The following is a 14,830-nucleotide window of genomic DNA, read 5'->3' on the forward strand; positions in this document are numbered from 1 at the left end:
CCGCACTTTAGAAGGATGTGAAGGCCTTGGAGAGGGTGCAGAGGAGATTTACTAGAATGGTACCAGGGATGAGGGACTTCAGTTACGTGGAGAGACTGGAGAAGCTGGGATTGTTCTCCTTAGAGCAGAGAAAGTTAAGGGGAGATTTAATGGAGATGTTCAAAATCATGAGGGGTTTTGATAGAGTAAATAAGGAGAAACTGTTTCCAGTGGCAGGAGGGTCGGTAACCAAGAGACACAGATTTGAGATAATTGGCAAAAGAACCAGAGGGGAGATGAGGAGAATGTTTTTACACAGCGAGTTGTTATGATCTGAACGCGCTGCCTGAAAGGGTGTTGGAAGCAGATTCAATAATAACTTTCAAAAGGAATTGGATAAATACTGGAAAAGGAAAATTTGTAGGGCTATTGGGGAAAGAGCAGGGGGGAGTGGGACTAATTGGATAGCTCTTTCAAAGAGCCAGCATAGGCACGACGGGCCGAATGGCCTCCTTCTGTGCTGCATCATTCCATGATTCTACTTTCCCAGCAAGATTCGGCCCAATGTTTATTAAACATTAATCAGGATGTCTGGTTCGCACCCCGTGGCCTCGATTTTAACCCTCCCTCGACCAGCAACAATAGTGCGCGGTCGAGTCCACTTACCCGCCTGAGGTGACTCCATTCCTGCCGACTGTCACGGCCCTATGATGTCATCAGCCCCACGACAGGGTCTTGACGTCGAGTCGGGGGAGGCCCGGCCCGGTGTCAGACCCGACCCCTGAACCATGGCAGGGAGGAGCTGACTGGCCAGAGGAGGCCACGGTAAGTTTTGTACAATGGCTTTTGTGAGAACTCCTTCGTGGGCCAAGAGGAGTGCTCATCCCCCCACCAGGCCCCACAAGGAGTCCTTGGGCCTCCCCAGGCCCCCCCGGCCTGTTCCTCTCCCTCTCTCTGGGCTGAGAAAGCCCTTACCCTAGCGCTGAGATTAAGCCGTGGCCCGTTCCCTCGCATCCTAAGGGCTCTTGGCCCGATTTCCTCACTCCGGCCCTGGCCTCAGGCCTGGTGGTTTCGGGCGGCACGCTGTCCTCCCGTTATTCAAATGAGGTCCGGAGCTAAAATAGCCTGGGCCTCATACCGAGAGCGCCGTGGGGGGTTTCTCCCCTCTCCTGCCCCTCCCACCCCTCCAGAACACTCCCCCCACCCCCCCCCCAGTAAAAAGTGAGGCTGGTGTATCCGTGTAAATTGGAGCTTTCAAACTCTGAGGGAACAGTCCAGTTGTTGCTACTTTGCCTCGTTCCCACTGACAGTTCAGGAAGGATTTCTGACAGGAATTTGCGGACTCCAGGGAATGTCATTTGCAAGGTTCACACTTCCTTCCGTATCTCTGGCTTTCAACAACTCGAATCAGGCAGCCATCAAGACCTAAAAAGTGCACTATTGCAAGGAAGTTGTTGTTGATTGCCAGCTGGAACACTGAGAATTTCACCAGAGATCGACGCTCCATGAAATGTCAATGCAGCGGACTGAATAAAAGAAGGTTCGGGATTCTGGAACAAGTAAAGGCCATTCGTCCCATCTAGCCTGCAGCTTCGACAGAGCAGAACCACCCGATCATGGACTCGACAAACCCATTTAATCTCCTCCACAGCCGTGTACACTCTCCCCTATCATGGACTCTCCCCACCCATTTAATCTCCCCCACAGCCCATGTACACTCTCCCCTATCATGGACTCTCCCACCCATTTAATCTCCTTCCACAGCCCGTGTACACTCTCCCCTATCATGGACTCTCCCCACCCATTTAATCTCCTCCCACAGCCATGTACACCCTCCCCTATCATGGACTCTCCCCACCCATTTAATCTCCTCCCACAGCCCATGTACACTCTCCCCTATCATGGACTCTCCCCACCCATTTAATCTCCTCCCACAGCCCATGTACACTCTCCCCTATCATGGACTCTACCCACCCATTTCATCTCCTCCCACAGCCCGTGTACACTCTCCCCTATCATGGACTCTCCCCACCCATTTCATCTCCTCCCACAGCCCGTGTACACTCTCCCCTATCATGGACTCTCCCCACCCATTTAATCTCCTCCCACAGCCCATGTACACTCTCCCCTTCATGGACTCTCCCCACCCATTTAATCTCCTCCCACAGCCCATGTACACTCTCCCCTATCATGGACTCTCCCCACCCATTTCATCTCCTCCCACAGCCCGTGTACACTCTCCCCTATCATGGACTCTCCCCACCCATTTCATCTCCTCCCACAGCCCGTGTACACTCTCCCCTATCATGGGACTCTACCCACCCATTTAATCTCCTCCCACAGCCCATGTACACTCTCCCCCATCATGGACTCTACTCACCCATTTAATCTCCTCCCACAGCCCGTGTACAATAGATATTAGGGTCAAGCCCATCTCACGCCCAAACTTTCTTGAAGGGGTCTCTGGTTAGCAACCAGGAGCAGGAACCTTGACTGAGCTTTCTCCTCTTCCTCGGAAGAGATGGGGGTGCGGGGAAAAGAGGGCAGAAGGGGGACGATAGGCACTCTTGGCACTCCTGGGTTTGCACTCCTGGTTGATTTCGCAGGGGTGAGGGATCACAATCTCCGGCCTCCTCCTGGTCTTTACACGGCCCAGGTCCAGACTGGTCCCGATATTCCCCCACCACTATCCCTCACCCCGACAAAAATAAACCATTAGCGAGCAAAGAGCGAGCAAACTCTCGCGTGGCTGCTTGATCCACTGTTTCCCTTCAGAGGAAAAACACAAAGAAACACTCTCACACACACCAACCCTCTCTCACACACCCACCCTCTCTCTCTCGCTCTCTCTCTCGCACCCACCCACCCTCTCCCTCTCTCTCACTCCCACCCGCCCCCCTCTCTCTCTCACTCCCACCCGCCCCCTCTCTCTCTCACTCCCACCCGCCCCCTCTCTCTCTCACTCCCACCCCGCCCCCTCTCTCTCTCACTCCCACCCGCCCCCTCTCTCTCTCACTCCACCCCCCCTCTCTCTCTCACTCCCACCCGCCCTCTCTCTCTCTCACTCTCTCTCTCACTCCCACCCCCGCCCCCTCTCTCTCTCACTCCCACCCGCCCTCTCTCTCTCTCACTCTCTCTCTCACTCCCACCCGCCCTCTCTCACACTCTCTCTCTCACTCCCACCCGCCCTCTCTCTCTCTCACTCCCACCACGCCCCCTCTCTCTCTCACTCCCACCCCGCCCTCTCTCTCTCACTCCCACCCCGCCCTCTCTCTCTCTCACTCCCACCCGCCCTCTCTCTCTCTCACTCCACCCGCCCTCTCTCTCTCTCACTCCCACCCGCCCCCTCTCTCTCTCACCCACCCGCCCTCTCTCTCTCTCACTCCCACCCGCCCTCTCTCTCTCTCACTCCACCCGCCCTCTCTCTCTCTCACTCCACCCGCCCTCTCTCTCTCTCACTCCACCCGCCCCTCTCTCTCACTCCCACCCGCCCTCTCTCTCTCTCACTCCCACCCGCCCCCTCTCTCTCACTTCCACCCGCCCTCTCTCTCTCACTCCCACCCGCCCTCGCTCTCTCTCACTCCCACCCGCCCCCTCTCTCTCACTCCCACCCGCCCTCTCTCTCTCTCACTCCCGCCCCGCCCTCTCTCTCTCTCTCTCCCGCCCGCCCTCTCTCACTCTCACTCACTCACTCCCACCCCCCCTCTCTCACTCACTCCCACCATGTTCTTTCCTGGTTTATACAGGAGACATGAAAAAGATTATATTAAAATGTCAGGCTCTGCAGCAAGGCCAGTCAACTCTTCGATACACTGAGCACAATCTTTAAGTGCCCCTCGGGTGAAGCCCGTCACACTTGCACACGTCTGTACTGCTCCGGTGGAAACAGGAACAGAAACATTCCGGAAACCAAAATCAGCGTGGAGAGGCGGAGGTGGATGAGGGAGAGGTGGTGCCTCACAGGGTGAAGATGGACAAGCCACTTTTAAAAGGTCGGCCGAGGTTAACTCAGGATATGTCCATGATTACAAATTGCAGAGGGGGGGGGAAAAAAGAGCTTGCATTCCTACAGCCCCCTTCAGGATGTCCCAAAGCGCTTTACAGCCAACAAAGCACTTTTGAAGTGCAGTCTCTGCTGTGATGTAGGGAATTGCGGCAGCCATTTCGCACACAGCAAGATCCCACAAACAGCAACCTGATAACAACCAGAGAATCTGTTTTTTTAAAACGCGATGCTGGTTGAGGGATAGAACCACGGTATTGTATAGCACAGGAGGCCATTCGGCCCATTGCACCTGTGCCCTCTCTCTGAGGGAGTCATCCACTCCCCCGTCCTTTCCCCATACCCTTCAATTATATTTTTCCCTTTTAAAAGCCGTGCTCCTCGGGTCATTCCACGACCAACAACGCTCCGCGGGAAATAAACCTTCTCCGAGCTTCTCCCTCCGCTCCCTCGGCGGTGACCTCGAGAGTGCTGGATCAGGATCGGAGACACCTCAACACAAAGAGGGGACACGAGAAGGGGGATCCGGCTCTCTGCTGTGTCTCTTTCAGACGCCGACGGACCAGAACGATAAACCTGAGCCGTACACAGAGAGGTCGATACATGGCAGGGCAACAGCGGAGGACAGCGAGGCCTCCAATGCACTCGGCCATCTTCAGGCGGGCGTGCACCTCGACACAGATTCACAAAACATCACCGTGTGGGTGGGGGTAGGGTGCAGAGGGGGGGGGGAAAGGGGGATGCAGAGGAAGGGGGGGTGGCGAGAAAGGGATGCAGAGGAACGGGGGGGGGGGAAAGAGAGAAAGGGATGCAGAGGAAGGGGGGGGGGAGGGAGAAAGGGATGCAGAGGAAGGGGGGGGAGGGGAGGGAGAAAGGGATGCAGAGGAAGGGGGGGGGGAAGAGAGAAAGGGATGCAGAGGAAGGGGGGGGGGAAGAGAGAAAGGGATGCAGAGGAAGGGGGGTGGGGAGAGAAAGGGATGCAGAGGAAGGGGGGGGAAGGGAGAAAGGGATGCAGAGGAAGGGGGGGGGGGAAGGGAGAAAGGGATGCAGAGGAACGGGGGGGGAAGAGAGAAAGGGATGCAGAGGAACGGGGGGGGGGGGGAGGGAGAAAGGGATGCAGAGGAAGGGGGGGGGGAAGGAAGAAAGGGATGCAGAGGAAGGGGGGGAGGAAGGGAGAAAGGGATGCAGAGAAAGGGGGGGGGGGGAAGAGAGAAAGGGATGCAGAGGAAGGGGGGGGGAAGGGGGATGCAGAGGAAGGAGGGGGGGGAAGGGAGAAAGGGATGCAGAGAAAGGGGGGGGGAAGGGAGAAAGGGATGCAGAGAAAGGGGGGGGGGAAGGAAGAAAGGGATGCAGAGAAAGGGGGGGGGAAGGAAGAAAGGGATGCAGAGGAAGGGGGGGGAGGAAAGGGAGAAAGGGATGCAGAGGAAGGGGGGGGGGAGGGAGAAAGGGATGCAGAGGAAGGGGGGGAAGGGAGAAAGGGATGCAGAGAAAGGGGGGGGGGGGGAAGAAAGGGATGCAGAGGAAGGAGGGAAGGCTTCTAATTCCCAAGCTATCAAACCTATTGGTCAGCCCACCTTATAATATGCACAAAATGAACAAAGTGGAAAGGACGGTGTGAGGCACAGCGACAAGTTTTAATGAAGGTTAAAAAAAAACCAACATGTGGTGATGGAGGGACACCGAGTTTTGGTTCTCGATGTCTCTGCGGGCCAGGGTTAGGGAGGGGGGGACGGAGCGAGGGGACGAGTTGGGAGGTCCCAGCGAAGGATGGGTACAAGTGGGAGAGGAGATTCGATTACGCCACGGGGAGAGGACTGATCACAGAAGGGACACATTCGCACGCGATTAATATCCTGGAGCGTTCGAGCAGAAATTCCAATCAAGGTTAACTCTTGGTGAAAACACAGATGCTGTCGGGTGAGGGGAATGGGTAAGGAATCCTGGTCTGTTCCCGAGCTACAGGGTTTGGGAAAGAAAAAACTCCACACAAAATGCTTTAAATACTTATTTTAGAAACAAAAATATGATGGACCGTACCCTAATTGTTGGCAGCCTATCTACATAAGTAATATGTTATCAGAATTCTATACTCAATTGCTTTATGAACTTCCTAACGCGTGACAGTGAGGGGAGAAGAGGGGTTTACATAGGAATGGGAGTAGGCCATTCAGCCCATCAAGCCTGTTATACTAGGAACATGAGTAAGGCCATTCAGCCCCTCAAGCCTGTTCCTTATTGTCTTACGGGCTGTCTGGTTGGCGCTCAGCGCCACGGAGTAATAGTTACAGTGTGTGCCAACCCACGGGAGCGACCGAGGCCCTTTAAAATCATTGAGAGAATATTACGGAATTTTAGAAATGGCCGGGAATCGAGCTCAGCTGATCGGTTACGGGCCGGAAGGCAAAATCATTTGAACCGGGCAGCGAGACTGTCGCCAGTGTCACCTTGTGGCAGAACCTCAGTAAGAGCGGTCTCAAGGGCAGCAATTAAAATATATTTATCAGCAATTCTTTGTGTTCTTAACTGCAGAATTAAGAACAAGGGCCAATTCCTCCCCATTTGTACTTTGGTTAACCAGAAACCCATAAGGAAAATGGAGGCCAAGTGGGAAACAAGATGGAGGTCAGGTAGCCCCACGGAAATGGGAGGGGGTCCTGATACCAAAGGACCATCACCTCCGCCTCCCTCCCTACTGTGTTTATACTCTATTCAGTAATATGTACAGGACACAGAATGGATCATACAACAATCTCTTAAATGATGCAGCCTTTGCGATCCGCTCCACGGGAAAAGGGGGGAAATCTTGCCGCGTTGGGACTTAAAAAAAAAACCGCTTTTGAGCTTTTCCATGGGCCTCTCTGGATAACCGGGTGGGGGAATCCTCTTCACTCAATGCTGTCCTTTGCCAAGTCCTGGAGACGAAGGTTCTGTGGAAAAAGGGGAGTTGAAGCTTTTCACGAATACGTAGAATTGCAGAGAATTTACAGCACAGGAACAGGCCATTCGGCCCGACTCGTCTATGCCAGCGTTTGTGCTCCACACGAGCCTCCTCCATCTCACCCTATCAGCATATCCTTCTATTCCTTTCTCCCTCATGTGTTTATCCAGCTTCCCCTTAAATGTATCTACGCTATTTGCCTCAACTACTCCTTGTGGGAGCGAGTTCCACATTCTCACCACTCTCTGGGTAAAGAAGTTTCTCCTGAATTCCTTATCGTATTTATTAGTGACTATCTTATATTTGTGGCCTCTGGTTTTTGACTCCCCCACAAGTGGAAACATCTTCTCTACATCTACCCTATCGAACCCTTTCATTATCTAGAAGACCTCCATCAGGTCACCCCTCAGTCTTCTCTTTTCTAGAGAAAAAGAGCCCCAGCCTCTTCAATATGTAGTTAAGAATGTGATTGGTACATTCTCGTGTTGGTGAACACACTGTTCGCGAGTGGAATTTACTTGCTCTCCCCCTCAAGCTCCCCCTGGAGTCGCGTCCACTGCCCTGTGTGGGGTACAAACTCGGCCATCCAGATTAGCAAGGCCCCAGGCTAGATCTTACACCCTTTGTGGGATTAGTTGACCCCCAACTGAAGCAGTAGTTGGGAATTGGCTGGGGTGGGGGAGAAGAGCGGGGAAAATGGAAAAACAGCCATAGTTCCCACAACCGATTGCAATCCAGTGTCTCTGAATCATACAATGATTGATTGGTATGATTCTATCATAAGAATGATAGAATCTCACAGCACAGAAGGAGGCCATTCGGCCCATCGTGCCTGTGCCGGCTCTTTGAAAGAGCTGTCCAATTGGTCCCGCTCCCCTGCCCTTTCCCCATAGCCCTGCAGATTTCTCCTTTTCAAGTTGTAAAGTGGACAGACATGATCAACTCACATTTATACAGCGCCTTTGATGGGAGAAAATCAACCCAAGGCCCTTCACAGAAGCGTAATCAGATGAAAATTGACACCGAGACTAAGAAGGCGGCATTAGGAGGGGTGACTAAAAGCTTGGCCAGGTGAGGAAAAGAATCAGGCTTGGCGGTGAGATACCGTTCCACGGTTGAACGGGCTGTTATTGTTGAGACTCCCGACATGAAGACTGGTCACTTGGGCTGGCACCTGTAGAACTGAGCCCCTAACACGGAGACAACACCTTCTAGGGGAGAGGAGCAAAGGAGATAGAACTGGTGCTGAGGACAGATGGCAGGACAAGTTGATCTGCCTGGTTAAAAAAAAAAAGCCTACGGGATCCTGGGCTTTATTGATAGAGGCATAGGGAACAAAAGCAAGGAAGTTATTACTAAACCTTTATAAAACACTGGTTAGGCCTCAGCTGGAGTATTGTGTCCAATTCTGGGCACCGCACTTTAGAAGGATGTCAAGGCCTTAGAGAGGGTGCAGAGGAGATTTACTAGAATGGTGCCAGGGATGAGGGACTTCAGTTACGTGGAGAGACTGGAGAAGCTGGGTTGTTCTCCTTAGAGCAGAGAAGGTTAAGGGAGATTTGATAGAGGTGTTCAAAATCATGAAGGGTTTTTAATAGAGTAAATAAGGAGAAACTGTTTCCAGTGGCAGGAGGGTCGGTAACCAGAGGACACAGATTTAAGATAGTTGGCAAAAGAACCAGAGGTGAGATGAGGAGAATTTTTTTTTACGCAGCGAGTTGTTATGATCTGGAATGCGCTGCCTGAAAGGGCGGTGGAAGCAGATTCAATAATAACTTTCAAAAGGGAATTGGATAAATACTTGAAAAGGAAAAATTTCCAGGGCTGTGTACTTCATTGCCTGCAAAGCGCTTTCTGCAGGGTCAGTATATGTGGGTCACTGATGCTGCCTTTTGGGAGTCTTAGAAGGGGCTCCCCAGGACTGTGTCAATATTTGGAGAGGATCCCCAGTATTTTGTCAATATTTGGAGGGGTTCCCCAGGAATATCTTGTTAATTGTATCCATATGATTTATATCAATTAGTGTTAATTATATTCAGGTGCTGGGTATTCATTGGGGACTCTCTTGAATCAAAATTTATGAGAGAGCTGATCTAGGGCGTGTGGTGTGGGTGCAAAGTGGATCTCAGAGGCTTGGAAGCAACTGAAGACCAGGCTCTAGTATTCGATCCTTCACCACCGGGCTATCAGTTTAGAACATGCGTCGATATTCGAGGGGTCCCGGGAGCGAGAGCGTCGATATTCGAGGGGGTCCCCGGGAGCGAGAGCGTCGATATTCGAGGGGGTCCCCGGGAGCGAGAGCGTCGATATTCGAGGGGGTCCCCGGGAGCGAGAGCGTCGATATTCGAGGGGGTCCCCGGGAGCGAGAGCGTCGATATTCGAGGGGGTCCCCCGGGAGCGAGAGCGTCGATATTCGAGGGGGTCCCGGGAGCGAGAGCGTCGATATTCGAGGGGGTCCCCGGGAGCGAGAGCGTCGATATCGAGGGGGTCCCCGGGAGCGAGAGCGTCGATACTCGAGGGGGTCCCCGGGAGCGAGAGCGTCGATACTCGAGGGGGTCCCGGGAGCGAGAGCGTCGATACTCGAGGGGGTCCCGGGAGCGAGAGCGTCGATACTCGAGGGGGTCCCCGGGAGCGAGAGCGTCGATATTCGAGGGGGTCCCCGGGAGCGAGAGCGTCGATACTCGAGGGGGTCCCCGGGAGCGAGAGCGTCGATACTCGAGGGGGTCCCCGGGAGCGAGAGCGTCGATACTCGAGGGGGTCCCCGGGAGCGAGAGCGTCGATACTCGAGGGGGTCCCCGGGAGCGAGAGCGTCGATACTCGAGGGGGTCCCCGGGAGCGAGAGCGTCGATACTCGAGGGGGTCCCCGGGAGCGAGAGCGTCGATACTCGAGGGGGTCCCCGGGAGCGAGAGCGTCGATACTCGAGGGGGTCCCCGGGAGCGAGAGCGTCGATACTCGAGGGGGTCCCCGGGAGCGAGAGCGTCGATACTCGAGGGGGTCCCCGGGAGCGAGAGCGTCGATACTCGAGGGGTCCCCGGGAGCGAGAGCGTCGATATTCGAGGGGGTCCCCGGGAGCGAGAGCGTCGATATTCGAGGGGGTCCCCGGGAGCGAGAGCGTCGATATTCGAGGGGGTCCCCGGGAGCGAGAGCGTCGATATTCGAGGGGGTCCCCGGGAGCGAGAGCGTCGATATTCGAGGGGGTCCCCGGGAGCGAGAGCGTCGATATTCGAGGGGGTCCCCGGGAGCGAGAGCGTCGATATTCGAGGGGGTCCCGGGAGCGAGAGCGTCGATATTCGAGGGGGTCCCCGGGAGCGAGAGCGTCGATATTCGAGGGGGTCCCCGGGAGCGAGAGCGTCGATATTCGAGGGGGTCCCGGGAGCGAGAGCGTCGATATTCGAGGGGGTCCCCGGGAGCGAGAGCGTCGATATTCGAGGGGGTCCCCGGGAGCGAGAGCGTCGATATTCGAGGGGGTCCCCGGGAGCGAGAGCGTCGATATTCGAGGGGGTCCCCGGGAGCGAGAGCGTCGATATTCGAGGGGGTCCCCGGGAGCGAGAGCGTCGATATTCGAGGGGGTCCCCGGGAGCGAGAGCGTCGATATTCGAGGGGGTCCCCGGGAGCGAGAGCGTCGATATTCGAGGGGGTCCCCGGGAGCGAGAGCGTCGATATTCGAGGGGGTCCCCGGGAGCGAGAGCGTCGATATTCGAGGGGGTCCCGGGAGCGAGAGCGTCGATATTCGAGGGGGTCCCCGGGAGCGAGAGCGTCGATATTCAAGGGGTCCCCGGGAGCGAGAGCGCCGGTATTCGAGGGGGTCCCCGGGAGCGAGAGCGCCGGTATTCGAGGGGGTCCCCGGGAGCGAGAGCGTCGGTATTCGAGGGGGTGTCACCTACCCATCTTTTCCTGGTCGGCCCTCGTCTTCCTTTCGACCTTGCTGCTGGCCTGCAATACGGGCCTCGGCCCCTCAACTAGGCTTCTCAGTAATCATTTTATTTTTTAAAAAGGCAAGTTAGGCCCCAAGGCCAATTATGATGATCTGGAATGCGCTGCCTGAAAGGGCGGTGGAAGCAGATTCAATAGTAACTTTCAAAAGGGAATTGGATAAATACTTGAAAAGGAAAAATTTCCAGGGCTGTGTACTTAATTGCCTGCAAAGCGCTTTCTGCAGGGTCAGTATCTGTGGGTCACTGATGCTGCCTTTTGGGAGTCTTAGAAGGGGCTCCCCAGGACTGTGTCAATATTTGGAGAGGATCCCCAGTATTTTGTCAATATTTGGAGGGGTTCCCCAGGAATATCTTGTTAATTGTATCCATATGATTTATATCAATTAGTGTTAATTATATTCAGGTGCTGGGTATTCATTGGGGACTCTCTTGAATCAAAATTTATAAGAGAGCTGATCTAGGGCGTGTGGTGTGGGTGCAAAGTGGATCTCAGAGGCTTGGAAGCAACTGAAGACCAGGCTCTAGTATTCGATCCTTCACCACCGGGCTATCAGTTTAGAACATGTGTCGATATTCGAGGGGGTCCCCGGGAGCGAGAGTGTCGATATTCGAGGGGGTCCCCGGGAGGAGAGCGTCGGTATTCGAGGGGGTCCCCGGGAGGGAGAGCGCCGGTATTCGAGGGGTCCCCGGGAGCGAGTGTGTCGGTATTCGAGGGGGTCCCCGGGAGCCAGAGTGTCGATAGTCGAGGGGTCCCCGGGAGCGAGAGTGTCGATAGTCGAGGGGGTCCCCGGGAGCGAGAGCGTCGGTATTCGAGTGGGTCCCCGGGAGCGAGAGCGCCGGTATTCGAGGGGGTCCCCGGGAGCGAGAGCGCCGGTATTCGAGGGGGTCCCGGGAGCGAGAGCGCCGGTATTCGAGGGGGTCCCCGGGAGCGAGAGCGCCGGTATTCGAGGGGGTCCCCGGGAGCGAGAGCGCCGGTATTCGAGGGGGTCCCCGGGAGCGAGAGCGCCGGTATTCGAGGGGGTCCCCGGGAGCGAGAGCGCCGGTATTCGAGGGGGTCCCCGGGAGCGAGAGCGCCGGTATTCGAGGGGGTCCCCGGGAGCGAGAGCGCCGGTATTCGAGGGGGTCCCCGGGAGCGAGAGTGTCGGTATTCGAGGGGGTCCCCGGGAGCGAGAGCGTCGATAGTCGAGGGGGTCCCCGGGAGCGAGAGTGTCGATATTCGAGGGGGTCCCCGGGAGCGAGTAGTGTCGGTATTCGAGGGGGTCCCCGGGAGCGAGAGCGTCGATAGTCGAGGGGGTCCCCGGGAGCGAGAGCGTCGGTATTCGAGGGGGTCCCCGGGAGCGAGAGCGTCGGTATTCGAGGGGGTCCCCGGGAGCGAGAGTCGATAGTCGAGGGGGTCCCCGGGAGCGAGAGTGTCGGTATTCGAGTGGGTCCCCGGGAGCGAGAGCGTCGGTATTCGAGGGGGTCCCCGGGAGCGAGAGCGCCGGTATTCGAGGGGGTCCCCGGGAGCGAGAGTGTCGGTATTCGAGGGGGTCCCCGGGAGCGAGAGTGTCGATAGTCGAGGGGGTCCCCGGGAGCGAGAGAGTCGATAGTCGAGGGGGTCCCCGGGAGCGAGAGCGTCGATAGTCGAGGGGGTCCCCGGGAGCGAGAGCGTCGGTATTCGAGGGGGTCCCCGGGAGCGAGAGCGTCGGTATTCGAGGGGGTCCCCGGGAGCGAGAGCGTCGGTATTCGAGGGGGTCCCCGGGAGCGAGAGCGTCGATAGTCGAGGGGGTCCCCGGGAGGAGAGTGTCGATAGTCGAGGGGGTCCCCGGGAGCGAGAGTGTCGATAGTAGAGGGGGTCCCCGGGAGGGAGAGCGTCGGTATTCGAGGGGGTCCCCGGGAGGGAGAGTGTCGGTATTCGAGGGGGTCCCCGGGAGCGAGAGTGTCGGTATTCGAGGGGGTCCCCGGGAGCGAGAGTGTCGGTATTCGAGGGGGTCCCCGGGAGCGAGAGTGTCGATAGTCGAGGGGGTCCCCGGGAGCGAGAGTGTCGATAGTCGAGGGGGTCCCCGGGAGCGAGAGTGTCGATAGTAGAGGGGGTCCCCGGGAGGGAGAGCGTCGGTATTCGAGGGGGTCCCCGGGAGGGAGAGTGTCGGTATTCGAGGGGTCCCCGGGAGCGAGAGTGTCGGTATTCGAGGGGGTCCCCGGGAGCGAGAGCGTCGGTATTCGAGGGGGTCCCCGGGAGCGAGAGCGTCGGTATTCGAGGGGGTCCCGGGAGCGAGAGTCGATAGTCGAGGGGGTCCCCGGGAGCGAGAGCGTCGATAGTCGAGGGGGTCCCCGGGAGCGAGAGCGCCGGTAGTCGAGGGGGTCCCCGGGAGCGAGAGCGCCGGTAGTCGAGGGGGTCCCCGGGAGCGAGAGTTTCGGTATTCGAGGGGGTCCCCGGGAGCGAGAGTGTCGGTATTCGAGGGGGTCCCCGGGAGCGAGAGTGTCGGTATTCGAGGGGGTCCCCGGGAGGGAGAGTGTCGGTATTCGAGGGGGTCCCCGGGAGGGAGAGTGTCGGTATTTGCAGGAATGGAGGTTCCTCCATCGATAAATGTGAAAGCCACTGGTTCAGGGCAGCTGGAGAATGTCACCCTCTCCATACCTCGACTTTCTGATTTAATAACTGACAATGAACTTTACAGAGATTGTGATTGTATAGGAGTCAGATCAGTGACTGTAAACAAGGGACCAGCAGTGAGTCATCGAGAGGAGTTTAGACAAACATACCGTTCTCTGTACTTTGTAACTAGTTAACCTGACCTGGGGAGTTGCTGGATTCAAATATAGATTATCCAATCTGACCGTTTCCTCCTGTGTCGCCCTAAAGACGACAATGTCACCTCAGTGTTACATAGAAAGAGTGAAGATTTATTATCTTCTTTTCTCTTGCCCCTCTCCTAGATCAAATATATATTTTAATGTTTAAACTGCAGAATTTCCAAGTGAGGAGCTGAACTCCATCCAACTATTACCAAAATATAAATAGAACTAAAGACTTGCTCACCTTTCCCATCGGCCTTTGGCCTGTCAGAAACCACAGCCTGCTGATTCCGGGTGGTGGAGTAGGGACGGGCCCAGGGATACTCCGACTGGTGTTAGAAGGAAAATGAACAATGAATAGTAGCAGCAATACAGTGAAACACGGTCACAGTGGGGGAAGCATCAACTGGAAACTGCTGGGGGCCCCCAGTCACTGGAGAGGATGGAGGAGAAGAGAGGGAAGGGCAGCGACAGAGGTGGGGGGGGGGGATAGAGAGGGAGAGAAAAAAGAAGGGAGAGGGAGAGAAAGAAAGAAAGAGAAGGGAGAGGGAGAGAAAGAAAGAAAGAAAGAAAGAAAGAAAGAAAGAAAGAAGAGAAAGAAAGAAAGAAAGAAAGAAAGAGAAGGGAGAGGGAGAGAAAGAAAGAAAGAAAGAAAGAAAGAAAGAAAGAAAGAAAGAGAAGGGAGAGGGAGAGAAAGAGCAGGGAGAGGGAGAGAAAGAGCAGGGAGAGGGAGAGAAAGAGCAGGGAGAGGGAGAGAAAGAGCAGGGAGAGGAGAGAAAGAGCAGGAGAGGGAGAGAAAGAGCAGGAGAGGGAGAGAAAGAGCAGGGAGAGGGAGAGAAAGAGCAGGGAGAGGAGGGAGAGAAAGAGCAGGGAGAGGGAGGGAGAGAAAGAGCAGGGAGAGGGAGGGAGAGAAAGAGCAGGGAGAGGGAGGGAGAGAAAGAGCAGGGAGAGGGAGGGAGAGAAAGAGCAGGGAGAGGGAGGGAGAGAAAGAGCAGGGAGAGGGAGGGAGAGAAAGAGCAGGGAGAGGGAGGGAGAGAAAGAGCAGGGAGAGGGAGGGAGAAAGTGTTAAACTGAAGCAACAATGGTGTTGACAGAAAGGGTCTAATCTGCATCTCATTCTAAACCAAGTTTGCAAATATAAGAACAGGGGCGAGGGCCATGGGAGTAAATCGGGGAAGAAACAGAAGAACACGTTTCAG

General features: G+C 55.9%; 1 long non-coding RNA gene across 1 annotated transcript; it reads right to left on the bottom strand.

Annotated features, from left to right (window-relative positions):
* Positions 1-5,597: 5,597 nt before the first annotated feature.
* LOC137332036 (uncharacterized) lies at positions 5,598-13,964 on the bottom strand. The gene is made up of 2 exons (XR_010965559.1): positions 13,876-13,964; positions 5,598-6,909 (listed from the first exon to the last, which is right to left on the bottom strand). It is a non-coding gene; the product is annotated as an uncharacterized lncRNA (long non-coding RNA).
* Between the last annotated feature and the right edge of the window lie 866 nt (positions 13,965-14,830).

This window comes from Heptranchias perlo, chromosome 14 (genome assembly GCF_035084215.1).
Source record: "Heptranchias perlo isolate sHepPer1 chromosome 14, sHepPer1.hap1, whole genome shotgun sequence".
Classification (NCBI taxonomy): Eukaryota; Metazoa; Chordata; class Chondrichthyes; order Hexanchiformes; family Hexanchidae; genus Heptranchias; species Heptranchias perlo.